This window comes from Pseudophryne corroboree, chromosome 3 (genome assembly GCF_028390025.1).
Source record: "Pseudophryne corroboree isolate aPseCor3 chromosome 3, aPseCor3.hap2, whole genome shotgun sequence".
NCBI classification, from domain to species: domain Eukaryota; kingdom Metazoa; phylum Chordata; class Amphibia; order Anura; family Myobatrachidae; genus Pseudophryne; species Pseudophryne corroboree.
This window is the reverse complement of record NC_086446.1, coordinates 509,764,446-509,781,387: the sequence shown is the minus strand read 5'-3', so window position 1 is coordinate 509,781,387 and position 16,942 is coordinate 509,764,446. Positions and strand designations below refer to the sequence as shown.

The 16,942-nt window shown below is 46.1% G+C and overlaps 1 protein-coding gene and 1 long non-coding RNA gene across 8 annotated transcripts in view; one reads left to right on the top strand and one right to left on the bottom strand.

Moving 5' to 3' along the window:
- Positions 1-16,942, top strand: part of NTN1 (netrin 1) — a 475,394-nt gene that overhangs the window by 356,402 nt on the left and 102,050 nt on the right. The gene's annotated exons all lie outside the window — the stretch shown is intronic.
- LOC135056193 (uncharacterized) overlaps positions 14,242-16,942 on the bottom strand; it is a 67,683-nt gene continuing 64,982 nt past the window's right edge. The window contains exon 2 of the long non-coding RNA XR_010243922.1: positions 14,242-14,498. This is a non-coding gene — a long non-coding RNA (uncharacterized LOC135056193). The remainder of the gene's footprint in view (positions 14,499-16,942) is intronic.

The window sequence follows — 16,942 nt, the reverse complement described above, 5'->3', positions numbered from 1 at the left end:
ACAAAAATCGGGTTATTATTGTTGTGAGCCATCTTTTCAGAGGCTCCTCTGTTATCATGCTGTTAACTGGGTTCAGATCACAGGTTGTACGGTGTGATTGGTGTGGCTGGTATGAGTCTTACCCGGGATTCAAAATCCTTCCTTATTGTGTACGCTCGTCCGGGCACAGTATCCTAACTGAGGCTTGGAGGAGGGTCATAGGGGGAGGAGCCAGTGCACACCAGCTAGTCCTAAAGCTTTTACTTTTGTGCCCAGTCTCCTGCGGAGCCGCTATCCCCCTGGTCCTTTCGGAGTGCCCAGCATCCACTACGGACTATGAGAAATAGAATTATCGGTAAGTAAATTCTTATTTTCTACACCGTCTAAGAAAAATTACACTGGCCACTATATGTTACAGCTCACAGTATTAACTAATCCACCAACTCAATTGAATGACTATAAAACATATGCTGATCTGTGCAACTATGGCTGATAGATAAGCTAGCGATTGTAATTGTTTTCCCTGGCACCAGTGGTTGGTTACACACACCGGTTGAGAGAGAATAGAAATAGACCGAATATCTACACCAGCTTTTATACAGTTGCTATTAACTGATGCCTCCAAGTCAAACATTTATTTATTTATTTATTTATTTATTAACAGTTTCTTATATAGCGCAGCATATTCCGTTGCGCTTTACAATTAGAACAACAGTAATAGAACAAAACTGGGTAAAAACAGACAGACATAGAGGTAGGAAGAAACATACATTATATATCACAGAAATACACCCGGTTCTTTAATAAGGGTTCAGTATCTTGTGTTTCTCCTGCTGCTGTGGAACTACAAGTTTGAAAATGCTCTAGTGTAAATTGGAAAACATGTGGCTTCTGAACTGTTGTTAAAAATCTTTGCAATCAAAAAAGTATTCTAGTCCAGCAGTCTATGGTTTGGCGCTTTAAGAGAAGAGGAGGCTCGTGTGCTGCCTCCTCCATTCAGGCACCCTCCTCTATGCCAGCAGTGCTGGAGAGTCTGAGCACTAGAGGGCTCATACTCTACTACGCATACACAGATCACCGGGAAAATGCCATGGCGGCTATTTTCCCAGTGATTTTTCTACTACACATTCGCAGAACACCGTGATGCGTGTGCAGTGGGGGCCCCTTCTGGACTCAGGGGCCTGTGTGCACCGCACACACACTGCACACATTATAGATCCGCCAGTGATATACAGTATAGTAGACCCACACAAGCTGGAGAGCCACAGGTTGCCTCTTTATGCTTTAGGTCAGTGGTTTCCAAATTTTTTTGAATCACGGCGCCCTAGAATATCAGAATTTTTTTCACGGCACCCCTAGGCCAAAAATTTCTTATTGAGAAATTTAGAAAGAAATATTACATTAATTAGATCGCGTTTATATGTCATTCTTAGGGTCAGTTGTGTGGTGAGGGACAAGATTTGCTTCTGTTTGGCCACATATTTTATGACTGGCAGCCACCAGCACTGGTTCTGCCTATTATATTGACCATGAATAATTTGAATTGGTGCTGGACCACCAACCCAGGGCACGCCTGCAAGTGTCCCAAGGCACCCCAGGGAGTCACAGCACACAGTTTGGGAACCTCTGCTTTAGGTTATTTCTGGGAGCAATTGTTCGTTGCTGACACAATAATTTGCAATATAACTTACAAAGATACTGGTGAGATGTATCGAACCTTAGAGTGAGCTAAAGTACCAACCAATCAACACCTGTCATTTTCCAAACTCAGCCTATAACATGGCAGTTGATTGGTACTTTATCTCTCTCCAAAGTTTGATAATTCTTCCCTACTGTCTTTGAACACATAGCTACTGTAAATTCATCATCTTCAAAATTGAGGAAACATTTGCTGTCCAACCTCCTTACTAAGGGCACCTGGTGGAATATTTTGGGGTATATCAAAAGCAGCATGACTTACCAGAAAAGCCAGAAACATAATGATCTCAACATTTCTAGTTAAGATGAACGTGTGGCCTTGTGAGAAATGGGTGTGGCATTTGTGGATAGTGGGAGTGGCTTCATTTATCTTTAATTTTCAATAAATGTGAGATGTTCTGATTATCAGTGATATGCACACATACTGAAGGCAAACCATACTGCACAGCCCCCAATAGTCATTTGCTATCCTCATCCTCTCACCAAATCGCACAGAACACGCAACTGAGGAAGCTTGCCCTGCTACAGTAAGAAAGCCATGTTTCCTACAGTGTCCTTATAGACCATAATAGAGGGGATGCAACTCTCATGGGTGTTTTTTTTCTGTAAGTTGATGGTTTTGTGCTTTAAATGGGATGTCTTAAGGGATCTCAGTGGGGGTGTTAACTCCCTGAACTGCCCCCAATTATCCTGCGCTATATAACCCGCTGATACCAATCTCTCCCCTTCCTCTGTCTACGAATGGCATTTCCAGCCTGAGGAAAGTGTGTGCTGAATAAAGGGGCCTCTGACCTCCTGTCTCCCTGTATGAATCCTCAGTGTACCGTCATCTCTGTAATATATACTGACAGAGGTGATACCTGCTAACCACATGCATATTACTTAGCTTGGGGAAAGACAAAACATGAACGGAGCCAGGGGACATAGCAGAGGAATTTCATTATATTGAAAATATATCTTTTCAAACCCTCTATCCTCTAAACATCACATACTGACCAGCCCCGTCACCAGAGTCTCCCCTGTCATAATAAAACGTTAAGTGTTCTCAATGCAATGGAATCACCTTGCTTTTCCCTTGCAGGATGAAGTTATTTTATCCTTCTTGTTCTTTAGGTCTGCTCTTCTATTCTCATGAACACAATGGTAGGTGAGTGGCTCTGTATGCAGGCCACAAATCTCAGTATCTGTTTTGTATTCATGAGGTCTATGCCATTTCCCATACATGCTGGCTATCTTATTCTGTATACATGGACACAGTTCCACTTCTCCTTTAATGTACGTTGGCTGCAATTCTCAGTGTCTGTAAATATTCTGTATAGGGTGATGGTATATTCTGTACAGGGTGGTGGTATATTCTGTACAAGGCTGTGGTATATTCTGTATAGGGGTGTGGTATATTTTGTATTAGGGTGTGGTATATTTAGTCGACAATCATTATGCCTACATGAGACTGTCGACATGGTCATAATGTTGACACGCGTGGCATGTTGATATTTATCATGTCGACAATCTCACCCTAATTAGAATGTCGACAAAATGTCCCTGGTGGTCTAGTGGTGACTTACCACTAGTTTCTCTGACGTCCTAAGTGGATGCTGGGACTCCGTAAGGACCATGGGGAATAGCGGCTCCGCAGGAGACTGGGCACAACTAAAGAAAGCTTTAGGACTACCTGGTGTGCACTGGCTCCTCCCACTATGACCCTCCTCCAGACCTCAGTTAGAATCTTGTGCCCGGCTGAGCTGGATGCACACTAGGGGCTCTCCTGAGCTCCTAGAAAGAAAGTATATTTTAGGTTTTTTATTTTATAGTGAGATCTGCTGGCAACAGACTCACTGCAGTGAGGGACTAAGGGGAGAAGAAGCGAACCTACCTAACTGGTGGTAGTTTGGGCTTCTTAGGCTACTGGACACCATTAGCTCCAGAGGGATCGACCGCAGGACCCGACCTTGGTGTTCGGTCCCGGAGCCGCGCCGCCGGCCCCCTTACAGAGCCAGAAGCAAGAAGTATTCCGGAAAATCGGCGGCAGAAGACTTCTGTCTTCAACAAGGTAGCGCACAGCACTGCAGCTGTGCGCCATTGCTCCTCATGCACACCTCACACTCCGGTCACTGATGGGTGCAGGGCGCTGGGGGGGGGCGCCCTGAGGGCAATATAAGACACCTTGGCTGGCAAATCATCACAATATATAGTCCCAGGGCTATATATGTGATAAATTACCCCTGCCAGAATTCATGAAAAAGTGGGAGAAAAGTCCGCCGAAAAAGGGGCGGGGCTATCTCCCTCAGCACACTGGCGCCATTTTATCTTCACAGTGCAGCTGGAAGATAGCTCCCCAGGCTCTCCCCTGTAGTTTTCAGGCTCAAAGGGTTAAAAAGAGAGGGGGGGCACTAAATTTAGGCGCAATATATGTATACAAGCAGCTATTGGGGGAAAAATCACTCAGTTATAGTGTTAATCCCTGCATTATATAGCGCTCTGGTGTGTGCTGGCATACTCTCTCTCTGTCTCCCCAAAGGACTTTGTGGGGTCCTGTCCTCAGTCAGAGCATTCCCTGTGTGTGTGCGGTGTGTCGGTACGGCTGTGTCGACATGTTGGATGAGGAAGGTTACGTGGAGGCGGAGCAGAGGTCGATAAATGGGATGTCGCCCCCTGTGGGGCCGACACCGGAGTGGATGGATAGGTGGAAGGTATTAACCGACAATGTCAACTCCTTACATAAAAGGCTGGATGACGTAACAGCTGTGGGACAGCCGGCTTCTCAGCCCGCGCCTGCCCAGGCGTCTCAAAGGCCATCAGGGGCTCAAAAAACGCCCGTTACCTCAGATGGCAGACACAGATGTCGACACGAAGTCTGACTCCAGTGTCGACGAGGTTGAGATATATATACACAATCCACTAGGAACATCCGTTGCATGATCTCGGCAATAAAAAATGTGTTACACATTTCTGACATGAACCCAAGTACCACATAAAAGGGGTTTTATTTTTGGGGAGAAAAAGCAGCCAGTGTTTTGTTCCCCCATCAGATGAGTGAATGAAGTGTGTAAAGAAGCGTGGGTTCCCCCGATAAGAAACTGGTAATTTCTAAAAAGTTACTGATGGCGTACCCTTTCCCGCCAGAGGATAGGTCACGTTGGGAGATATCCCCTAGGGTGGATAAGGCGCTCACACGTTTGTCAAAAAAGGTGGCACTGCCGTCTTAGGATACGGCCACCTTGAAGGAGCCTGCTGATAAAAAGCAGGAGGCTATCCTGAAGTCTGTATATACACACTCAGGTACTATACTGAGACCTGCAATTGCCTCAGCATAAATAGTGCTGCTGCAGCGTGGTCTGATACCCTGTCAGATAATATTAATACCCTAGACAGGGATAATATTTTGCTAACATAGAGCATATTAAAAACGTCGTCTTATATGAAGGATGCATTGCCGGCTGGCATCCAGAATTAATGCAATGTCCATTCTGCCAGGAGGGTATTAGAGACCCCGCAGTGGACAGGTGATGCTGCCTTTAAAAGGCACATGGAGATTCTGCCTTATAAGGGTGAGGAATTGTTTGGGGATGGTCTCTGGAACCTCGTATCCACAGCAACAGCTGGGAAGAAATTTTTTTACCTCAGCCTAAGAAAGCACCGTATTTTCAGGTACAGTCCTTTCGGCTTCAGAAAAGCAAGCGGGTCAAAGGCGCTTCTTTTCTGCACAAAGACAAGGGAAGAAGGAAAAAGCTGCACCAGACAGCCTGTTCCCAGGATCAAAAATCTTCCCCTGCTTCCTCTGTGTCCACCGCATGACGCTGGGGCTCCACAGGTGGAGACAGGTGCGGTGGGGGCGCGTCTCGGGAACTTCAGGGACCAGTGGGCTTGTCCACAGGTGGATCCCTAGGTTCTGCAAGTAGTATCACAGGGATACAGGCTGGAGTTCGAGGCGACTCCCCCTCGCCGTTACCTCACATCAGCCTTGCCTGCTGCCCTCGGAGAAAGGTAGTACTGGCGGCAATTCACAAGCTGTACTTCCAGCAGGTGAAATCAAGGTACCCCTCCTTCAACAAGGCCGGGGTTACTATTCCAAAATGTTGTGGTACCGAAACCAGACGGTTCGGTGAGACCCATTCTAAAATTGAAATCCTTGAACACTTATATACGAAGGTTCAAGTTCAAAATGGAATCGCTCAGGGCGATTATTGCAAGCCTGGAGAATTTCAGGGTATCACTGGACATCAAGGATGCTTACCTGCATGTCCCTATTTACCCTCTTCACCAGGAGTACCTCAAAATTGTGGTACAGGATTGTCATTACCAATTCCAGACGTTGCCGTTGGTCTGTCCCCGGCACCGAGGGTATTTACCAAGGTAATGGCCGAAGTACTTATCCCGTACTTGGACGATCTCCTTATAAAGGCGAGGTCCAGGGAGCAGTTGTTCGTCGGAGTAGCACTATCTCGGGAAGTGCTACAACAGCACGGCTGGATTCTGAATATTCCAAAGTCGCAGCTGGTTCCTACGACGCGTCTACTGTTCCTGGGTATGGTTCTGGACACAGAACAGGATAAAAAGGGTTTCTCCCGGAGGAGAAGTCCAAGGAGTTGGCGTCTCTAGACAGAGACCTCCTAATACAAATACAGGTGTCGGTGCATCAATGCACGCGAGCCCTGGGAAAGATGGTAGCTTCTTACGAAGAAATTCCATTCGCCAGGTCCCATGCAAGGATCTTCCAGTGGGATCTGTTGGACAAGTGGTCCGGGTTGCATCTTCAGATGCATCGGCAGATAACCCTGTCTCCAAGGGCCAGGGTGTCGCTGTGGTGGTGGCTGCAGAGTGCTCATCTTCTAGGGGGCCGCAGATTCGGCATACAGGACTGGGTCCTGGTGACCACGGATGCCAGCCTTCGAGGCTGGGGGGCAGTCACACAGGGAAGAAACTTCCAAGGCCTATGGAAAAGTCAGGAGACTTCCCTACACATAAATGTTCTGGAACTAAGGGCCATTTACAATGCCCTAAGTCAGGCTAGACCCCTGCTTCAACACCGGCCGGTGCTGATCCAGTCAGACAACATCACGGCGGTCGCTCATGTAAACCGACAGGGCGGCACAAGAAGCAGGATGGCTATGGCAGAAGCCACAAGGATTCTCCGATGGGCGGAAAATCATGTGTTAGCACTGTCAGCAGTGTTCATTCCCGGAGTGGACAACTGAGAAGCAGACTTTCTCAGCAGACACGACCTCCACCCGGGAGAGTGGGGACTTCATCCAAAAGTCTTCCAAATGATTGTACACCGTTGGGAAAGGCCACAGGTGGACATGATGGCATCCCGCCTCAACAAAAAGCTACAAAGATATTGCGCCAGGTCAAGGGACCCTCAGGCGATAGCTGTGGACGCTCTGGTAACACCGTGGGTGTACCAGTCGGTGTATGTGTTCCCTTCTCTACCTCTCTTACCCAGGGTAATGAGAATAATAAGAAGGAGAGGAGTAAGAACTATACTCATTGTTCCGGATTGGCCAAGAAGAGCTTGGTACCCAGAACTCCAAGAGATGATCTCAGAGGACCCATGGCCTCTGCCGTTCAGACAGGACCTGCTGCGGCAGGGGGCCTGTCTGTTCCAAGACGTACCGCAGCTGCGTTTGACGGCATGGCGGTTGAACGCCGGATCCTGAAGGAAAAGGGCATTCCGGAGGAAGTTATCCCTACGCTAATTAAAGCTAGGAAAGAAGTGAACGCAAACCATTATCACCGCATATGGCGGAAATATGTTGCGTGCTGTGAGGCCAGGAAGGCCCCAAAGGAGGAATTTCAGCTAGGTCGATTTCTGCACTTCCTACAGTCAGAGGTGACTATGGGCCTAAAATTGGGTTCCATTAAGGTTCAGATTTCGGCTCTATCGATTTTCTTCCAAAATAGAACTGGCTTCACTGCCTGAAGTTCAGACTTTTGTTAAGGGAGTGCTGCATAGTCAGCCCCCGTTTGTGCCTCCAGTGGCACCGTGGGATCTCAACGTGGTGTTGGATTTCCTGAAGTCGCATTGGGTTGAGCCACTTAAATCCATGGAGCTACAATACCTCACGTGGAAAGTGGTCATGCTGTGGGCCTTGGCGTCGGCCAGGCGTGTATCAGAATTGGCGGCTTTGTCATGCAAAAGCCCTTATCTGTATTTTATATGGATAAGGCGGAATTGAGGACTCGTTCCCAATTCCTTCCTAAGGTGGTATCAGTTTTTCATGTGAACCAACCTATTGTGGTGCCTGCGGCTACTTGGGACTTGGAGGATTCCAAGTTACTGGACGTAGTCAGGGCCCTGAAAAGTATATGTTTCCAGGACGGCTGGAGTCAGGAAAACTGACTCGCTATTTATCCTGTATGCACCCAACAAGCTGGGTGCTCCTGCTTCTAAGCAGACTATTACTCGCTGGATCTGTAGCACGATTCAACTTGCACATTCTGCGGCTGGACTGCCGCACCCTAAATCTGTAAAAGCCCATTCCACGAGGAAAGTGGGCTCTTCTTGGGCGGCTGCCCGAGGGGTCTCGGCTTTACACATTTACCGAGCTGTTACTTGGTCGGGTTCAAACATTTTTGCAAGAGTCTACAAGTTTGATACCCTGGCTGAGGAGGACCTAGAGTTTGCTCATTCGGTGCTGCAGAGTCATCCGCACTCTCCCGCCCGTTTGGGAGCTTTGGTATAATCCCCATGGTCCTTACGGAGTCCCAGCATCCACTTAGGACGTCAGAGAAAATAAGATTTTACTCACCGGTAAATCTATTTCTCGTAGTCCGTAGTGGATGCTGGGCGCCCATCCCAAGTGCGGATTGTCTGCAATACTTGTTTATAGTTATTGCCTAACTAAAGGGTTATTGTTGAGCCATCTGTTGAGAGGCTCAGTTATATTTCATACTGTTAACTGGGTATAGTATCACGAGTTATACGGTGTGATTGGTGTGGCTGGTATGAGTCTTACCCGGGATTCAAAATCCTTCCTTATTGTGTCAGCTCTTCCGGGCACAGTATCCTAACTGACGTCTGGAGGAGGGTCATAGTGGGAGGAGCCAGTGCACACCAGGTAGTCCTAAAGCTTTCTTTAGTTGTGCCCAATCTCCTGCGGAGCCGCTATTCCCCATGGTCCTTACGGAGTCCCAGCATCTACTACGGACTACGAGAAATAGATTTACCGGTGAGTAAAATCTTATTTTTTTTCCCAGAGGTGTCTTTTGGGTGTGGCAGTGACATCAGGATGACTTCCAGTGGGTCACATGTCACTTCTGTAGTATGACTTACCCCAACCCCTAACTCTCCCCCTAGTGTCAAACACTAACCTTTCCTCTCATAGTCTAACCTTAACTCTCCACTGCCAGTCTACACAGAATGTCGGCATTTCACATGCAGACATGCTCAATATCAATATTTAAACCATGCCGGCATCATAACTGTTGAAATTGTGGTGCAACATTATGGCTACATCCCTCTGTACACATGAACACAGTACCTTCATCCTACATCAGTGCCTGATCCTTTTCTAGATACTGTACATAGACCCAGTACCATCCTGTTCCGATATCATGGTGTTCTGTTTTCAGCATATAAGAACATTATATATATATATATATATATATATGTGTATATATATATGTATGTATGTATATATAGCACCCTAATTCACCCATTAAAAGATGTGAGTGCAAGGCCTAGTACATATATATGTATGTGTGTGTGTTTGTAAATTCCAAACTAGAATATAGAGAACAACAAACACATTTTATTGCTTCTCTGGCTCTGTATGCTTTATGTAATTCTCAATGTCTGCTTTTCTTCAGTATACATGATCACAGTACGACTTCTCTTGTTCTAAAGACTGGTAATAATTCTTGGTGTCTTCTCTTAGTCAATGTACATGAACAGAGAACCGCTGCTCTTGTTCTATCGCAGCGGTGCGATCGGGTCAGAACTGTGCATGCTCCGGCGCATGCCAAACGTCCAAAGGCTGTCGCTGCAGTACGATTGCCTCTGCCTGATTGACAGGCAGAGGCGGTCGCTGGGTGGGGCGGGACGAAACGGCGGCCGCCGTTTCATGGGCGCGGTCCGGCCAACGCAGGCGTGGCCGGACCGTGCGGGGGGCGGGCCACAGCGACTGCGTGATGTCACACGCAGCCGCTGCGGGCCGGGAAACAACGAGTAGCTCCCGGACAGCACACTAAAGCTGCGCTGGCCGGGAACTACTCCTAAAGTACAAAAGCATCGCTGCTGTGCGATGCTTTTGCACTTCAGCTGGGGGGGGGGGCCGGACTGACATGCGGGGCGGGATAGCCCTGTGCTGGGCGTCCCCCCCCGCATGTCTATGGACATGATCGTAGCCCTGCAAAATTTTGCAGGGCTACGATCAACTCGGAATGACCCCCTCTATGCTTCATATAATTCTCAGTGTCTGCTTCACAGTACCACTTCTCTTCTTCTCAGTGTCTGCTCTTATTCCCTACACATAAACACAGTAATACTTTGCTTGTTCTAAATGCTGGTTTTGATTCTCAGGGGGGGAATTCAAATATTAACGCACCCCCTATCTCCCACCTAAAGTGACGGGAGATAGAGGGGCGATATTCAAATGGCCCCCGTTATCACCCCTTTTGCGCCCAGTACAGTCGGGTTTAGGCGCACAAAGCACCTAAACCCAACTAAACTAATGGGTGCGATCGTGAAAAGACCCGTTTGGGTACCCAAACGGGTCTCTTTACATGCATTTCAGCTTGCGACCTCCGGGGTACCATAGTACCATTTCTCTTGTTCTGTGTGCTGGCTATAATTCTCAGTGTCTGCTCTTATTATGTATACATGAACACAGTACCACTTCTCTTATTCTGAATTCTGGTTAAAATTCTCAGTGTTTGCTCTTATTCTGTATTCATTAAAACAGTACCACGTCTCTTGTTCTGTTTGCTGCCTGTGCTTCTCAGTATAGTTTATTTACAGTATGTATAAATATCCCTGCAGTACATTTGCTGTTTGTGATATAGCAGCACCTATTTAACATTTATGGGAAACGGCTGGATCTGCGCTTGGAGACGCCAGGGAGAGTTACAGTGTGCATCTTCTCTTCTGATTGGAGGAACTGGGTGGATTTGTTGTGGATTTGTGGTTTACAACAAAGTGCAATCTGGGCAAACTCAGACATCTTGTATTGCGCCTAATTGCATCAATGAAATTTCATTTTGCAGAAATAGTTATTTGAATGTGTCCTGGTTAGTGGGGGGTCACAGAGCCTCTTTCTCCCTGCAGAATTACTGGACTATGTTTTGGGGGTGCTCATGAGTTACAGGTATTTGGGGCTCATCCTATATTTTTAAGTGATTGACTTTTAATTTTGCATGCTATAATGTTTATCCACTGTACAGTGCTGCAGACACATTGTGGTGCCCATATAAATAATAATATGGCGTACACATCATGGACCCTTATAAATAATGATATAAATTTGTAATAAAAACATTCTTCCCTTCATACAGTACTAAAGGTATTGCTACCATGTACACTACAGCTCATTCATTTCAATACACCCCCAGATTCGCTGATTGCTCTGTAAAGAATGAACTTGATACATGTGTGTTTAACAGAAATTAGGCCACTTGCTGTGAGACGTGGGTGTAGCATTCCCCACGAGGCCACAATCTCTAACCATGAGGCCACTCCTCTAAATTTCAGGAACGCGGCTGCACTTTGTGCAATGGTCCGTCTTCCTGGGGCAAAGATTCGTCAATACATAGACTTGTATTGTGATACTGTAAACACTTGTGAAAAATGTGTATAGTGGTCTCATAAATGGCCCAGAGGATGGAGTTATCAATCGAAAAAAAGTAATCTGCCATAGTCACTTTGAGAAATGCAGGGCATAGCTTGCGTGAAATTGCGCACCTGGAGAAGCATTCTTTTGTTGGCGTGCAGTGTAGCATCAAACAGATATGGCATAAAGAACAGTGTGCGTGATCGCCCATGACCTGGACAACCTCAAGTGACCACAAAACAAATTTATTAGAGTGTGTTTCTAACGGGACAAATTTAAAATAGCTCATCAGATCCGTGCTGCTCTGATGAAACGAGGAAGAACAACGTGTCAATCGCAACCGTCAGATGCCGCCTTGGAGCCAGTGGCATGAAGGGAGATGTGTTGCAGCCTGAAAATAATTGCATATGCCCATAGATAAAAAGAAGCTATTGTGGGCTAAAGAGCACAGGAGCTGGACCACTAGTAAGTGGAAGAAGGTTATTTTCAGACAAATAAAAGTTTGAGATGTTTGGGTCCGCAAGTTTGTTCGTCGTGCGACAGGCAAGCGCATGCATCTAGGTGGTTATTCAGAGTCAATCATAGTTTTGCAAAAATCGCAGACCAATGGTTATCATCCCTCTGCACATGCGCCGTGATCACATGGGTCATTCTGAGTTGTTCGCTCGTTGCCGATTTTCGCTATACTGCGATTAGTCGCTTACTGCGCATGCGCAAGGTTCGCAGAGCGCATGCGCTTAGTTATTTTACTCAAAAGTTAGGTATTTTACTCACGGCATAACAAAGCTTTTTCATCGTTCTGCTGATCGGTGAGTGATTGACAGGAAGTGGGTGTTTCTGTGCGGAAACTGACCGTTTTCTGGGAGTGTGCAGAAAAACGCAGGCGTTTCAGGGAAAAACGCGGGAGTGTCTGGAGAAACGGGGGAGTGTCTGGCCGAACGCTGGGTGTGTTTGTGACGTCAAACCAGGAACGAAACTGACTGAACTGATCGCAGTGTAGGAGTAAGTCTGGAGCTACTCAGAAACTGCTAAGAATTTTCTATTCGCAATTCTGCTAAGCTAAGATTCACTCCCAGAGGGCGGCGGCTTAGCGTGTGCAATGCTGCTAAAATCTGCTAGCGAGCGAACAACTCGGAATGAGGGCCATGGTGCGGGGTTTCACTATGTGATCACATACCGGAAGGATGCGATTGCAGTGTGATTGATAAGCGCCGGTGGGGGGGGGGGTGGCCAGATGATTTCGCCTGCATTTCCTGCTATGGGAAACATGGTGGCGGTGCTCCTGAATACGCAGCTTGGCTGCGTATACAGGGGTATACCTCTATTTCCCAATTTCTGCATTGTGATCGCAATGCTGCGCAGCCTTCCCCTGTGCTGGGCAGCCCCCAGCATGCGAGTTTGCCAGTAGTAGTTTTACGTTTTTAGCAAAACTGCTACTGAATAACCCCCTCCGTCCACAGTCAAGCATGGAGGAGGTTCCATTATGGTCTTGGGATGTTTGGCAGGTGGTACGGTTGGTGACTTGGTAAAAATCAAAGGAACCATGGACTCCAAACGGTACCACAACATCTTGGTGCGCCATGCCTTCTGGCACCCAGCTTATTGGTCATGATTTCACAATGCAGCAAGATAACGACCCAAACATACCTCCAGTCTTTGCAAAAAGTATGTTCAGTCAAAACAACGTCAACAGATGCTGAAGAATGTGGTTTGGCCAACCCAGAGTCCTGATTGCAATCCAGTCCTTTTGGATCATATGGACAGGTGTATTGAAGGTGTGCAAGTAATTAGCCAAAATCACCGTTGGGAGTTACTACAAGACAAGTGGGCTGCAATCGGAGCTGAAACTTTACACAAGCTGACCGACAAGTCTTTACACAAGTTGACCGACGTTTGCACTGCTGTGATTGCCGCTAAGGGTGGATACTTTGATGAGAGACAAATTTAAGGAAATAAAAATTCAGTTTATTTATAAACGATGTGTATGTGTACAAAACATGTTTATATGCCAAAATAAATGTATATTCATCATAAACTAGCTTCTTTTGTTTATTACTTTCCAAAAATCAACGATTTGGGTGGTGTGTAGAAATTAATGAGCTATAGTGTACACTGACAGACATTTCACAATAATAAGCAGTGTCTGGTGCAGTTGAAAAATCCCTTATTGTGACACACAGTAGTCAGACTGCATTGAAATGTTCCTTTGTTATAGTTATTCCTACGACCCAAGGCTATGCATGTTCCGTCTTTCTCAAAGAGGGATTTTCCTGGTTTGAGCAAAAGTGAACACAGATCGGCAATTAGCACTCCCGGCAGCAGCCTCAGTTTGTGAGATGAGGGCAGTGGTAGAGTTTGTAGCTCTTAAAAATGTCAAGGAACACTGTGCTTGGTTTAACCCTGGACCCAACTCATGAAATTATAAAGAATTAGTTGTGCAGGAGCTTGCATTGTCAGTTCCTGACTACTATTGGCAGTTACTACTGATATTTTTATAACATTAATTCCAATCAATGCTCATTTCAATGTTGGAGGCTTCTAGTTGGCCCATGGGACTCTGAGGTAAACCAGGAGCAGTATTAATCCTGCGTTTGGTAAATGCATTTTTCTTTTGAGGGACACAGAATAGGTGTCCATGACATTTGAGGCAATACAGTTTGTTAAACAGAGGAAATCACCAATTATGGTTTCTTGTCAGAACTCAGAAGTAAAGGTTATAGTTACATCAGGGATTAAAGTCTCCAATTAATGTTATACTATAGTATTCACAGTGAAAAGGCAAAATAAAATCAGCAGAAGGGTTTTAATATTTTATTAACCAGCATCTAATGAGCTAAGACTTTTAAATTACTTGTTCATAAACACTTCCCCATAGGATGCCTGCAGCTGGTTGGCCAGGATCAAGCCAGTTTCTAAGATTCTCCTACCCAGAAGCTTGTGGTTTTGCCCACAGCTAAGAGTTTGCCATGTGGGGGCGAGTTTTCTGGCATCAATTTCCATTTTCCAGGTGCACAAAACAAAGAGAATCTCTACGAGGTGTGTCATTTCGATACCCTACAATGGGGAATAAATGTGGTGTTCACTTCCAGCGATAACAATGTCACAATTGTTTGGTCAAAGTAGATTAAGGCTTAATGAAAAATGTACACAGTCCATGTTGTATAATAGCAGGCATTAAAGTGCCCATGTATACACACAGTGCCACTTTGCGACTTGTATGGAAAAAACAAGGCTTGCATGAATTAGCCACTTGTGCAAATGTGCATTCAATATAAATCTCAAATCTACTGGGGGCACAGAGTAACAAATGGAAGCACATATCTTCCAGCCTCTGTAGATTGGTATATTCAATGCTATTAGTATGCCAAGGATGCCATGCACTGCTGTCCTAATCTCTCCAATGGACTGTCCATGGTCCTGACATGGCAGAATAGGCACAAACATGCTATAGTGTCTGCCATAAAAATTGACCTCTAAGCGTTAAATGACTGGGCAAAATAATTTGAGGAAAAACTTTTGGTTTTGTTTGACCTATGCGTTGAGTATTGCTTTTGAATTTTAGCTATCGCTAGCTATCAGCTAGGTAGGAAAGAAAACCAAAACAAAAATCCAGTAAAATAAATGTTTTGCAACTGAAGCAAAAATAAATGTCATCTATTTCCTTTACTATCCCATGGGGAAAGTTCTTATTTTCTTATTTTCATGGTAACAAGGCATACTTAGGGAATGCTCTATGGTTTTCAGGAAAGGTTCAGTGAAGCGCTAAAATATAATTTGTCCTTTAGGGGCCATAGATATCCGGCAGGCCTGAAAGTTGTTACTTGTTGTTTTGCAACTGACACCTGCTGGGATACATTGCCATAATGAACCAGCATAGACTCAGCCACTGTTACTCACCCATCCTCTTTTTGTTTTATTTTGCCTACTCTTGCAGTCATTTAGATTTTAGTACTTGTATACCTGTTTGTATATTTACATATTTGTAAGTGCATTCTTTACAGCGCATTACAAGATCTGTGAGTCTCAGCACTTTCCATTACGTGCACAGTTTGCTCTAGATGCCATGAATGTGGTTTATATAGACTAAGGCCTGATGTGGTCAGCTAACCACAGAGTCCCTGTTTGTATTTTTGCTCTTTGCCACAATATTGTACACTTGTGGTAGGCACAGATAGACCATGTCATTTACTTTGCAATCTGTGTGGTGACTTCCAACCTCGGGATCGTAATTTTAAACTACACCACACTTTGTACCAATACCATGGGAATAAGTTCAGTAGGAACAAGTGACTGAAGTATTTCCCTACACTCTGTGCTATGTGCCTCAGTGATGTCACTGCTCTGCCTCCACTGTTTGCAAGGACAGGTTACCTTTAAAAAGAAACCTTAGAGCAGGGGTGGCCAGACTTTTGGAGTCGGCGATCTACTTTGAAAGCTGAAAAACTTTTGTGATCTACCTAGGTGAAATAATTGCGCGCGCCTGCGGCGCGCATCCCAAAAAATGGGTGTGGCATAACAAAAAAGTGGGCGTGGTATAACGGGAAAAAAGGGACGTAGCCTTGCTGCACAGAGTGTAATGACTGTCTCGCACGAAATAACACATTGGCCCCCACAGGTAAAAACCTCAAACACATATGCCCTCACAGTGCCAGATACACATATGCCCCCACAGTGCCAGATATGCCCCCACAGTGCCAGATACAGATATGCCCCCACAGTGCCATGTGCCCACAGTGCTAGATTTGCCCCCACAGTGCCAGATATGCCCCCACAGTGCCATGTGCCCACAGTGCCAGATATGCCCCCACAGTGTCAGATACAGATATGCCACCACAGTGCCATGTGCCCACAGTGCCAGATATGCCCCCACAGTGCCAGATTACAGATATGGTCATTCTCTGCATCACATGCTGAGCACAGGAACTGAGTGGGGAGCTATTAGCAAATTAATTGCAGGCAGGCTAAAAAATGATATGTCAAATTAGACAAGTCAGTAATAACACATATATAAAAATATTACAGGTTATGGCAAAATTCCAGGAGGAATAGCAATGGCTCCACTTGCCCTTCAATGCAAACTGCCATGAGTGATGCCCTGCTCAAGTAGCAACACTTAAAATAAGACCTCCTTTAATTATTCCATTAGTGCTGAGCCTTCCCCTCCAAGACAATGTACCTGAACTGCCTGGTCTGCTGGATCCCCGGTGGCTGGATCGCTGGCTGGCTCCCCACTGGGCTGGCACTGTCAGTGTGCCTGTTCCCGCCTGAGCTGACTGGATCAAACAAGATCCAACAGGCGCAGAGGCTCCTCAGTTTGCGTTCCCAATGATGCATAGCGCGGGTGCGCGGCTGACGTCATGACGTCACCCGCGCAATGCATCATTGGGAACGGGACTCACAGAGGTGGCAAGTTACACTGGAATGCAGAAGTTGGTCGCGATCTACCGGCGGGAGCTCCGCGAGCTACCGGTAGATCGCGATCGACCTTTTGGCCACCT